Consider the following 13,219-nt stretch of genomic DNA (forward strand, 5'->3'; position numbering starts at 1 on the left):
TCTCGTCGTGGAGGAAGACAGGAGTCCGTTGCACTGCCAGGGAAGAAACCAGCCGCAGAGTTTCTCAGGTACAAGGCGCGGTCTGGTGATTCGCGGTTCAGAGGTGAGTGGCTATCCGGCTGCCGGGGTGCTTGGCATGGGCAGTTAGACCACAAACCGGGCTGGGGTGCGAAGAAAGAAAGGAAAACTGGTTGTGCCCACCAGTCAGGGGAAGAAGCCTCTCCAGCCGGGAGATCTTCTCTGTCGTCAGGAAGTGGTGAGTCGGTTCTGCAGGGCTCCACCGGTGGTGTTGTCGTGGTAGGTCGGCTCAGCTTCTCCCTCGTCGGATTCTCGGGTCCTGTGGCGACTTCTGAAGTTCCAGTCCCCAAAGCCCTGCTTTTATGCAGAAAACCCCATTCACTCAGCCTAGCTGTCACTCAAACATGCTAAGTAGTGAGCCGGCCGGCTCACCACTTGGGCCAATCACACAAGAGTGCGACTTGAGTTACCAAGGTAACTCAGTCCAGGGTGACTAAACCCCCCCCCACACCTCCTGTGGTACCCAGACAGAGTGGCACCACTTTTGGAGGCTTCTGTGGAGAAGCCCGCCAAAAAGTGGAACAAAGGGCTCGACTTGGGTTGGAGTCACAGAAGAGAACACAAACGCCATTTTAGGATCGAGTCTTGGCAAAAAATACCAACCAGAAAATTAATATTAAATAAATAAACCGGCGGTATGTTCGAGGCTATGAGAATTAAATAATTAAATTTGGTAGCCTCGAACATTGGGAAAATCCCATAGGAAAATATTTGCGGTCGAATATAAAAAGTAGTTTCCACTGCCACCAGCCAAAACTCGATCAGGGGGGACTGAGACATGCCCCCTCGACTAACAGACCCCGGGGCAATCGAATTGCCCCGACCAGTACGTCCACAATATGATGGTTTGTACTGGTTTCTGTCAATATTTTGGGACTAGTAAAGCCAATGGTGACTTTACATGCCCTGGGAGACAGTAGTCAGTCCCCGGGTATGGGGTCTATGGTGGGGGGTCACTATGACGCCGCTGTGTTACTGCACGGAGGGTGCTGTGTAACACACATAGTAAAAACACATGAGACCCTATGGAGTAAAGGACCCCATAGCCCACAAAACACATAAGCAGTCAAAGGAACACCAAAATCATGTCCAAGAGTGGGAGAAAAACAGTCTCACTCTTGGCAGGAGGAAAAAACAAACTCCAGAAATCCAGCAAAGCTGCTGCGGGACTCACTAGGTTAGGAAATTCAGCCTAAAGAGAGAATTCTCCCTAACACTTGCCCCCCGCCCCCAGACAAAGGGACAGGAGGATTTAATCCCCTCCGGGATGAACCTCATACCTCTAGTCGATGACATACATCCTAGAGAGTCCATCAGCATTTTGATGGTGACACCCTGACCTATGTTCTATGGTCAAATCAAAGGTTTTCCTTTGTAAGCTATATGACCTACAAACCCTTTGAGGAACATCAGTCTTTTTAAAGTTATAGGGGATCTGGTTGACCAGTCCCTCAGAAGTTGTTACAACTTCTGAACCTGTGTTAGGCTTTTTCAAGGGGTCCTTATAAAGGAATCCCTTAGATCTAGAGGGACCTCCAGAGGTCCTCACCACCCCTCTGTTGGGAGAAGCTTGGGTTTTAGGCCTCTTGGTTGGAGGGGATGGAGATAAGCAAGGTACATGCTTCTCCTTCCTCTTAGATCTACCTGTACCTACTTTAGGAGTTTCCCCCTTAAGTCTAGGAATTGGGTTGGAGTCTTCTGTGGAAGGTCCAACAGTCTGAAGGTTTTTGGCCTGAGACTTTTCTTTTCTGGTTTTCCACCAGCACTGAGAATTACCAGTTCTCTTAGGCCTAGTTAGGGTTCCAGTAGGTCTATCCACCTCTTCCTCAGAAGCAGGGGGCGTCACAGACTCTATAACTGGGGGAACAATGATGGAGCTTGGTTGGGGCTCCCATTTTCCTAACATGTTAGCCTGAAATTTGCCTGGGTTAGAGGTCAACTTACCAACACCAGGGCTTATAGTGGGGGTCTCAGTAGAGGTTCCCACAGGCTTAGAGTGGTTCCTTAAGGTGGCCTCTCTAGCCAATTTGGTTTGGTTCTGGGTCTCCATACTGGGAGGCCTGGGGGTACTTGATACTACTCATAGAGTTCTTAGATCATTCCCCAACAGGACTCTCCCAGGCACCTCAGTCTGAACACTGACAGGAATCAACACTGTCATGTCATTACACTGAATGAGGGCTGGTAGAATTGGAACCATTTGGACAGGGCTTCCAGACATCTTAGTGGGACCTTTGGGTGCCTTAGCAACATCCTCAGGACTGAAAAAGCTTTCATCCACTACTGTTCTGCTGGCCCCAGAGTCTCGCCTGGCAGGGGTATGCTGGCCAATGACAAGAACACTGTCCATATAATAAACTTTAGAGTTTTCTGGTATGGAGTTGTACACACTCCTATTCTGATCACTAACCAGACCCATGGACTCTACTGTTACACTTGCTTGAAGACCCAAAGGTTCTTCAGCAAAGACTTCAAAGTGAGCACTAGCCATTTGGACTTCCTCCTCAGGAGTGAAGGCTAAGGAGACGGTGCTGATCCCTGCAGGTTTACCCTTACATCTGGGATCTCCTTTGATGTGGTAAGTTGCCCCACAGAGATAGCATGTACCAAATGCTCCATGGAAGGGTGGCTTGGTCTGACCTCCTTCTAGTTTGTGACCAGAAGGTACACTAGCCTGTTGTGGTTTACCCTGGGGCTTACCCTGGTTATTTTGTTGTTTGGGCCCTCTTTGGGTTGGGAGGTATTAGAAATCTCTTGGTTCCCTTTTGGTGGCTGCTTTCCCTCATCCTTTTTCTGAGTGACCCCTGAACCCTTGTGAGTGCCCTGTTGGCAACCCACAAGTCAGCAGCTTTAGCTAGCTTCCTGGAATCTAATTCCTTTGAATCAGCCAAGTGCTGTCTGAGCTCAGGAGAGCAGGCATCATAAATTGACTCCAACATAACAAGATTTCTCATTCCCTCATAGGTGTTCACCTTGTAACCCTTAATCCATCCCTCTAAGTTTTTCAAACACTCACTCACCCAGGTAGCCCAAGGGGTACCATCATTCTTTTTGAGGGTCCTAAACCTCTTAAGGTACTGGGAAGGGGTCTTCCCAAATCTAGCTATCAAGGCTAGTTTCACACTTTCATAATCCTTCTTATCCACCTCCCCCAACTCCATTACCACATCAGTTGCAACAGGGGGAAGCCTAGAGAACAACCAAGGAAGTAACTCATTCCCTGTGATGTCCTGGAGCCCATGATTATACTCAAACATTTTCAACCAATCCAACACATCCAATTTAGGTTCATACATACCCACTAATTCCTTAGGCATCCGGGGTCTTTTGGGACTGGAACTCCTAGAAGAACCAGAGGAGAGAGAAGCATTTTCCACAGACAACTTTTTCATTTCTAACTCATGATTAAGCTCTATTTCTCTGAGGCTTAACTCAGCTTGCTTCTGCTCAGCCTGGGCATTCATTCTTCTGAACTCTAGCTCTTGGTTTCTTTCAGATTGAGCTAAAAAACGTTTGTACTCTAATTCAAGCTTCATTTATTCAAGTTCAAAATAAGCAGGGATACATGTGGGACCTGGTATAGGCCCAGTAGGTACAGTAGGTAAGGCAGACAGAGACTCAGAGTGGCTAACTTCATTAGGTTCATTTCCCTCTTCTGACTCATTCTCAAGACTTTGATTCAGATCAATACCATCACTGTTTTCTACATTTTCTGGGGAGGGGGTAGATTCCTCTGTACCACCCAGACTTTGGTTTTCTAACAATCTTTCTATAAGTTCCATTTTCTTGCCCTTCTCAGAGAGATTCTTATGTCTACACAATACTTTTAGGCAATCAGCAGTTTTGGCAGACAATGATTCTAGGGTATAACTCTCCATAGCACGCATAGTTAGAAAATCAGCTTCTTAGTGCTAAACTCTGTGGTTAGTTGTCCTAAAGTGTTCAACAAGCACTCTAAAGTGTATACTCAATACAAATCCCACCGCTGCCACCAGTGTTAGGCAGACACCTGTGCAGTTCCCTCTGGGACCACTGCAAAAGATTTAGGACTACAGGTGTTTGGCAGTAAACCCACTTGGTAGCAGTCTGTACCACACAGATTCACTTGGTAGCTGTGGCTGAGCAGTCAGACTTCCCTCAAGAAGAGTTAGGTAGTATACAGAGTATTCACAATAGGTCAAGAGCACACAATAGAACAAGTAAACACTGACCAGGGCTTGGTGTAAAGGAGATATAATTATTTATTTAAAACCACATCTAGAAAAACACACAGGCACTTATAATAAGCAATTCAGAAACACGGTCACGAAAAGATATACACTCCCTTAAAAGAATATTAGACAAGTCTTAAGTAAAGCCCCACTTATTTTCAGACAGCGGTAAGCGCTTAACTTAGATGGCACTCTAATAGTTTGTTTTTCAAAAGGGAGAGAAAAGCAGAGAACAAATTGAAACAGATCCCAACACTTTTTCAAGAACACAACAAGGGAGAAAGGCAAAGTAAAACCGGGTAGTTAGAGTTCAAGAAGCCGGATCCACCTTCGGAGGATCCAAACGAAATGTGTCCAAGGTCACACGGTTGCAGTGCACAAAGGTCTTGTAAAGGTTCAAAAAGGAGTTGGACCACAGAAAGGGACCAGTTAGAGGGTCAAGGCAGCCAGCCCAGTCCAGAAGGTTAAGGAGTTATAATTACCTTGTAGAAATCTTTAGAAAGGGAGGCCTGGCGGACAAGGTACCTTAAAGTGGTGAGAGCACTCCAGCGGGGGCAGTTGTTCCTGTCAGCGGGTGCAAGTCGATGCTTCGTCCGGGGGAAGAGAGGATCTCATCGTGGAGGAAGACAGGAGTCCGTTGCACTGCCAGGGAAGAAACCAGCCGCAGAGTTTCTCAGGTATAAGGCGCGGTCCGGTGATTCGCGGTTCAGTGGTGTGTGGCTATCCGGCTGCCGGGGTGCTTGGCACGGGCAGTTCGACCACAAACTGGGCTGGGGTGCGAAGAAAGAAAGGAAAACTGGTTGTGCCCACCAGTCAGGGGAAGAAGCCTCTCCAGCCGGGAGATCTTCTCTGTCGTCGGGAAGTGGTGAGTCGGTTCTGCAGGGCTCCACCGGTGGTGTCTTCATGGTAGGTCAGCTCAGCTTCTCCCTCGTCGGATTCTCAGGTCCTGTGGCGACTTCTGAAGTTCCAGTCCCCAAAGCCCTGCTTTTATGCAGAAAACCCCCATTCACTCAGCCTAGCTGTCACTCAAACATGCTAAGTGGTGAGCGGCCGGCTCACCACTTGGGCCAATCACACAAGAGTGCGACTTGAGTTACCAAGGTAACTCAGTCCAGGGTGCCTAAACCCCCTCCCACACCCACTGTGGTACCCAGACAGAGTGGCACCACTTTTGGAGGCTTCTGTGGAGAAGCCCGCCAAAAAGTGGAACAAAGGGCTCCACTTGGGTTGGAGTCACACAAGAGAACACAAACGCCATTTTAGGATCGAGTCTTTGCAAAAAATACCAACCGGAGAATTAATATTAAATAAATAAACCGGCGGTATGTTCGAGGCTATGAGATTTAAATAATTAAATTTGGTAGCCTCGAACAATGGGAAAATCCCATAGGAAAATATTCGCGGTCGGATATAAAAAGTAGTTTCCACTCCCACCAGCCAAAACTCGATCAGGGGGGATGGAGACGTGCCCCCTCGACTAACAGACCCCGGGGCAATCGAATTGCCCCGACCAGTACGTCCACAATATGATGGTTTGTACTGGTTTCTGTTAATAATTTGGGACTAGTAAAGTCAATGGTGACTTTACATGCCCTGTGAGACAGTAGTCAGTCCCAGGGTATGGAGTCTATGGTGGGGGGTCACTATGACGCCCCTGTGTTACTGCACAGAGGATGCTGTGTAACACACATAGTAAAAACACATGAGACCCTATGGAGTAAAGGACCCCATAGCCCACAAAACACATAAGCAGTCAAAGGAACACCAAAATCATGTCCAAGAGTGGGAGAAAAAGAGTCTCACTCTTGGCAGGAGGAAAAAAAAAACTCCAGAAATCCAGCAACGCTGCTGGGGGACTCACTAGGTTAGGAAATTCAGCCTAAAGAGAGAATTCTCCCTAACAACTTTATTTCGGCCTTTCAACTTTTCTGACATAATTGGTACCTGGACCTCTGCAGTTCATCAGCAGAGCTCACTCTTCAAGCCATTTATTCAATCCAGGCACAAATACTAATTTGGACGAGTCCTTCAACTGCAGAAGGGTGATATGAAGAAGGCACTACCTGTGTACTACAAAAGAGAGATGTTGACTGCAATTATTGTGTGCTCAAAACGTTTAGGTAGGCCTCTAAAAACTGGCTCTGTGGACATAAATATTGTTTGTCAATTCGAGAAAGTCAAATCATTATTATTTTCTGAAACTAGTAAAGTGTTTAGACTAATCCCATTTCTGAGAATATTTGGATTCAACATTTTTGTCTTTTTATGCTCCCGTTAGTAATAATGGGATTTTTATGAATGGAAATATTTGGGCAATTGGAACTGTTGGTTTTCTAGAGAAGAAATTGATATGCATATTTACAATTTACAAAAGGTCTAAGGCTACCAGCGCTGATGGATTAGCAAACGTTGTGCTAAAGTGTAATACGATTGTTTTGGCACAAATTGGCATTTTCTTTTCTGATAGGTTTCTTCTTTAAGCAAGTTATGGCTTCTGTAGAATGTCCCAAAACATGACACAAGTCAATCAATGTGCCAATATTTAAAAAGGAGGGGAGAGATAATCTGAATAAATATTGCCCCGCTGCATTGCTGGATGTTAGTAGTAAGATGTGTGCCTCTATTGCTCTTCTGGTCTAATTGGCTTGTCTGGATTTTGCCATATCTACAAACCACGCAGACCAGATGACACTAAGGTTCAAATTGGCAAAGTCACATTCCTGACTACTTGCTGTGGTATTAATTGTGTTCCATTTTAACACCCAGATACAAGTGAGGTTAGATGCGGGCACGTAATAGAGACATTATGACCTATCCATTCTTTCGTCACGGTTGTGTCCTTGCTCCTTGTCTGTTGAACATGTATGATTCAGAGGTGCAGGAATCTTTTGAAGTTACTAATTCATGTTCTCCTAAATTGAGACATTTATGCCTACATTGGGTCACTCATGGCGACAATATTTTATTCAATTCTACGCCAAATGGCCTTCAGCTTAGTTTAAAAACAAAAGAGTCATATGCAAGGAATAATTACCATTTGATTAATGCTACAAAATCAAAAATTATACATTTTAGCAAAAAAAGATAATATAAAAACTTTAAGGGAGATCTTTCCAGCATACACTTGGACGAGATTACCCATTTCATGTGCTTGCGCTTCCGAGGTCACACTGCAAATAGAGACATGACCTTGAAGCAAAGAGTGTGAATGAACTTTCCACCACTGTAGCTCAAATGAAAAAGATAAATCAACGATATGGCCAATTCTTACTTTTTCCTTTTGTTATCTATTATCACATGAAAGCAGTTCCCACTATTATTATGGTCTGGAGATCTGAGAAATAAAAATAAATACATGGTATTGGCTTTCTGTCTTAGAAGCAGTGTTCTGGAAAACTTTATTAGAATTGCCTTCAGCTATCCCGAAGGCCACGATAGGCCCCAACACTGGCACAACCTTCATCAGGTCTATAAAAGTAAAGGTTTGCCTCCTGTGGTAAGATTTATAAACGTCAGTGTGAAGTTGTTATATAGGAACTTCATCTTGGGAAGGAAACAGTAGGTACTCAGTCATAACTCTTGAAGAAAAGATTATGGGCGCAAAACTGGTGCAGTAATACTTTTTTAATCGCTAAATATGGAGTGTTATATGGAGTGTAAGATGAATATGGTACGCTTGCAAAGAAATTGGGCCTTTTACCAATATATTTGCGTGCATTTCCGTCCACCTGGATTGTGCAGGGGAAAAGCAGTAGAAATGTGCAGTCAAGTACATTCTGCAGCAGAATATTGGTTGTTAAAAACATAAGGAACCCCTGGGTTTTGCTCCCATCTTTTTCAGCATTCTGCAGATGGATGAAGTGACGTCCTTCCTTGCATTGGCATAATCCTGCAAGTCCACTGTTGTAATGTAATCTCTATGCCCCTTCAGCTGAGTTTCTAGGTCAGTGCATTTAATAACCGTCTTCATGGGTTACATAAATATTGGTCCCCACCACCTTTTTGCTGTGTTGGTTTCAGTATTGAGTACTTGCCATAGGGGGTACCCATTGCTGCGGGTGGATTTGGGAGAGTATCTACATGTGAAAATGCCATTTTCATGTATGTCCCTGGTTGGTCTGAGAATGTTAATACATGCCTAGTGGCCAACGTTGTTAACGGCTTGTGAGTGATTAAGCAATATTAGGATGCAGGGGTGAAATAGTGATAGACAGAACAAGATAGAGAGACCCCCCTGTGGACCGAACCTCTCTCCTGGTCTACTCTAACTCCAGCTCCTTCCTCTGTCTGCCGTCCTCAAAAGCACTCCAGTAAATAGCACCCATGTGAGGTGTGACAAATGCAATGGCAGGGCTGCCTTCAAGTACCAGTTTTTATCAGAATTTTCCATTCAGTGTTCCTGTTTCATGGATGATGTGACAAGTTTTCCTACTAGGAGGAAAGGAGAAACTTTCTGGGTGTGACCCATATGGTTGTTGTGGGTTCAGCCAGCCCAGACAGATTATTACACACCAAGGCCTGTCATGGATGAGTCTCTGTTTAAAAAGCTGGCAATGAAATCATATCAAATGCTTTTGGCTTTATAATTTTGTAATCACAGTAGACACCATGTCAAAACCAGACATTGTTTATGTATAGTTTGTACCGACTGCCACGGTGCACAATTAGGATATTTTGAACGTGGGATTCATGAAGCTAAAAAAACACTTCTGAGGAACTTTGGGTTCCAGCAGATGTGTTAAAGAAAGCACATGTGACCTTTGAACCTACCCTGTTGCTACTGCAGGGCAGCTGCTGGGGATGTCAGTACACTGTCACACCAAGTTACATGGTTACAGTATGCTTTTTGGCATGGAGCATTATGGAAGTAGGGTCTGAGTAGCAGATCTCACCTTCCGCAACAGAATTGCCCACATCATTGTCCAGATCATTTCATATTTAAAAATTAAAAATGGCCAGGCTAGGCCACCCTCAACAGATGGCATTCTGACACAGGCATACCTCTTAAATCAGATTTGAAACAATCCAGGCAATGGTGAGACAACATTGCTTGAAATATTTGTACCATTTGTAGCTGATAAAAAAATAATGATTAGGAAGATTCAAACCCTGATGCCCGTTGTCAGAAGCTGCCTTAAAACGTAAGCAGCTGTTTCTGTTTTCAATTAAAAGGTTTTAAACGTATCATGCATTTATTTAAGCGTTACTACATTTGATTATTCATGTATTCTGTGAGCATGCCTAAATTCAGATTCGAATCACATTGATTCCTCCCAAATCCTATCAGGGCATCTGATTTATCAATTTTCCAGGGGGTGCCTAAGCATAGGAAGTGACATCACCGGCAGTTATATGACTGCATTTGCACCAGGTAATCAACTGGCGCAGAACAGTGTAAACATTGGCTAGCATGTACTGCATATACTAAAGTCAAGTAAGAAGGAGATGCAATCCTTCCAGTTGCATTCCAGTGTGCCATCACTACCCCTACTCCACCCCTCTCTGGGAGAACTAAATGCTCGCTAAACAGAAGATACAGCTGCAATGTGGATTACCATCACCAATACCCCAAAAAAGTTCCCAATTCAAGGGGAAACAAGTAAAGAAGTTTCCTGATTAAAAGGGACATCCGTTCTTTGTTATGATGTACATCATAACCTTCCTACCGCAGCATGACCATCACCCCAAAGGTGGTGTAAATGCCCACCTGAAGCTATGGCAGGTTTTTAGACGATATTGCTGTACCAGAAGGACCCTCTGGAAGTTGTTCACTGTAGTGCAAGAGACACTACTACCCCTGAGAACCGAGCAGACTTACTATTGGACAGCAATATTGTTTTAGGTCCTCCTTCTGTGTAAAGTGGTGATATCCACATTACTGAGACTTCGCGGAGGTATGGGCTGAGCAGCAGGTCCGGGGTCTGCAGCTTTCACCTCTCGTCTTCCTGCTCTCAATCAGACTGGAGGCATGGCTGCCCTCTGACCCCGGTCTGAGGCAGGCAGGGAGAGGGCGGGCTGGAAGGCAATTGATTCCCTGCATGAGCTGGATTTTCAGCACCCATTCATGAAAACAGATGTTGTGACTTCTCCTTATTGCCTTCAATAGGGCTGTGCACGTGATACAGTCAGGGCGCTCCTGCCCTGGTCCGTGTGAAGCCCTATGAAAGAGGTTGGGAATTGGGAACAGCGCCAGTCAGCATCTGCAAAGAATCTTAATATTTTTAGAGTCTTTACAAATTCAAAGACTATAGCTGCATTATGAATGGGCACTTATGGGCACGCTTCCCCCGCATAGAATGCCAATGCCAGACAAATGGGAACTCACTGACATATTTTGTAAATGCCAAGGATGATGGTGGTAATATCTCGTAGTTATAGCAGGTATTGGCATGTGTTGCGACTACATCAGCATGCCCTAGTGTGCCTGGCGAGTGATGGCTCTGGTTGGGCAGATTATGGTAGTGCCTGGAAACAAATGAATCGGTTAGTCCCTAAACGGTTAATTTGCATCCCACCCTTTAATCATCCCGCTGCCAAGTGCTTTCTAGGACTATTTTGTTCCCACCAAATGGCCACTGAAAAGCTATCAAGTTTATTTGTGCAATCATTATAGGCCTTAAGATTACCAGGTTTTTATGTTCACCTTTCACCTCACGCCATCTAGATTTATTTTAGCGCGAAAATCAGGCACTTTACCAACCTTATTAGCCACAATCACGTTTACATTTCCCCCTTCACTTTCCCACTTAGTCCGTAAAACGCCTTGTTTACACAATGTCCACAGTGTGATGGACCAGAAAAATCATGGGTCGGGTCTCATGCCGCTTCACAGCTTGTTCTGTACAGAGAAGTACATAATGATTAATACAGCATTGAACCCATTAAGTTTAAACATGTGTTTGTGATGCATTGCCCTGCAGCCATACAATGTACCCTGCCAAGGTGCTTTAAAACCAAAATGCTTCTCCATATCTTCCTGGAATCCTCCCCCAATGGCAAACTGCATGAAGGCCTCAGCGCACCCTATGATGACATCCCTCATATTTGAATCGCCTTAATAAATACTGCATAAATATAAGCAATCGCCTAAATAAGACTAACCATATACGCCCAACCTTTAATATGCTATGCCCAGGTGAGGTAGTTCAGACACTGCAGCGCATTGCAGTCCCAGTTCCTGCTCCCTTTACCTTCCTTAAAAACAGGGGTGGGCTGGTTTATAAGTAACTCTGGAGATTTCCCAGTAGGCATCTGCACCCTGGGCCTCTTTTGGTGGTATTTCAAAAATGTCCCTTAGGAAAAGGGTTGGGCTTGGTGAAAATGAGTAATACGGGACCACTTCGATCATTTATTCCAGGACCTCTTTTGGTTCTTAGAAAAGCGTGTTTTTGGTAAAACTCCAGCTATCACTGCACCAAAAGGAGGCAAATGGCTATGGAACTGAAAACACCGGTATGTGAAATGTTCCTTTCTGAATGAAAAGCATATTTGTAACCTCCACCAGCTTGGCCACAACTGCAGTGAGTAGTTCACGACGAAAGGGAACTGCAGGGCCATCCTATGCAAACCGAAAGCTGCACAAATGCGCTGCTTTCTTTTTCTGACCAACGCAGCACTAATCTACCCCCCCCCACCCCCACGCTGAATATAGTGCATAACTGCTGATGGCCCTAAAACAGTGAGGCAAATACATGAACATGCTCAAAAACGTTGCGCCACCACCCATGTTTGCAAGTGTTTTCCAATTGCACGCAGTTCCGAACATATTAGCAGCAGCAGGTCAGTATTTCGAAACAGATTGTGTTCAGCTGTGACGTGCAGGAATATTTAAACGAGTGCAGTACCATGTAAGCATCCTAGCACGATCTTCTATGACGGGGACAGTGAATAATGCATACCTTCTCTTCTCCCAACTTCATTCTGCGTGCCGGTGCCTGGGCCCCGTAGCACCCGCGTACTCGACGCCCCTGAACTTCTCCCAACTTCATTCTGCCGGCAGGTGCCCGGGCCCCATCGTACCCGTGTACTCGACACCCCTGAACTTCTCCCAACTTCATTCTGCCGGTAGGTGCCCGGGCCCCGTCGCACCCGTGTACTCGACACCCCTGAAGTTCTCCCAACTTCATTCTGCCGGCAGGTGCCCGGGCCCCGTAGCACCCGCGTACTCGATGCCCCTGAATCCTATTTATGGGTCCTATGGTTCAAACGGATTGGAATCAATCTGAATCAGAAATCCACCAACAGGCAGGCTAACAAGCGAGGTGCAAAGGGGTTCACTTCATTCAAACTGATTCAAAACTTGATTTATATGGTTCAAAGCAGGATTCCAGTGCGGCAGTTTAAGGCCCACCCACCTCATGCTGGCCCGCGCTCCAACCAGGTTAGTAGATGGTGACCATTGCTGCCTTATCTGAAGTGGTTCTCGCTCACAGCAGAAAAAGTAACAGAAGGATTGGCGGTTCCATAACCCTGGCATCTGCCCATTCATATCCAACATATCATAGCTAATTCCCTTTTCCTCCAGAAATGTGTAGAATGAGACCTGTTTGCTTTTTGGCATAAAGAGCCGCAGATTTATTCCACAATAACAGCAAACCAAAAACCACACTGCACACATTTGTAGAAACAATTACTCATAAGATGCGGAGACTGCTCCGTGTCCAAAATAACCTGCTTCCCCCTTTCCTTCCCCAAGCGTCCTGAATAGGCCCAACTCTCCCAACCTTTGCGTCCGAGCCTTTCCTGCCCCTGCAGGTGCCCCTGGGCGGGGAGAGTGCCATTTTCTTGGGGAAGCTGAGCCCTAGTTGTTCCTCCCAGACGCCCCTGTCGCTTAGGCTCCCAAGGTGTGCTGGGTCTGAGAAGAACGAAGACCCTTCTTGCTTTCCCCTGGCTCATCCGAAGTCTGTCTCATGTGTTTGTCCGGCCAAACA

Source organism: Ambystoma mexicanum, chromosome 1p, assembly GCF_040938575.1.
Source record: "Ambystoma mexicanum isolate Mex_15411 chromosome 1p, UKY_AmexF1_1, whole genome shotgun sequence".
Lineage (NCBI taxonomy): Eukaryota > Metazoa > Chordata > Amphibia > Caudata > Ambystomatidae > Ambystoma > Ambystoma mexicanum.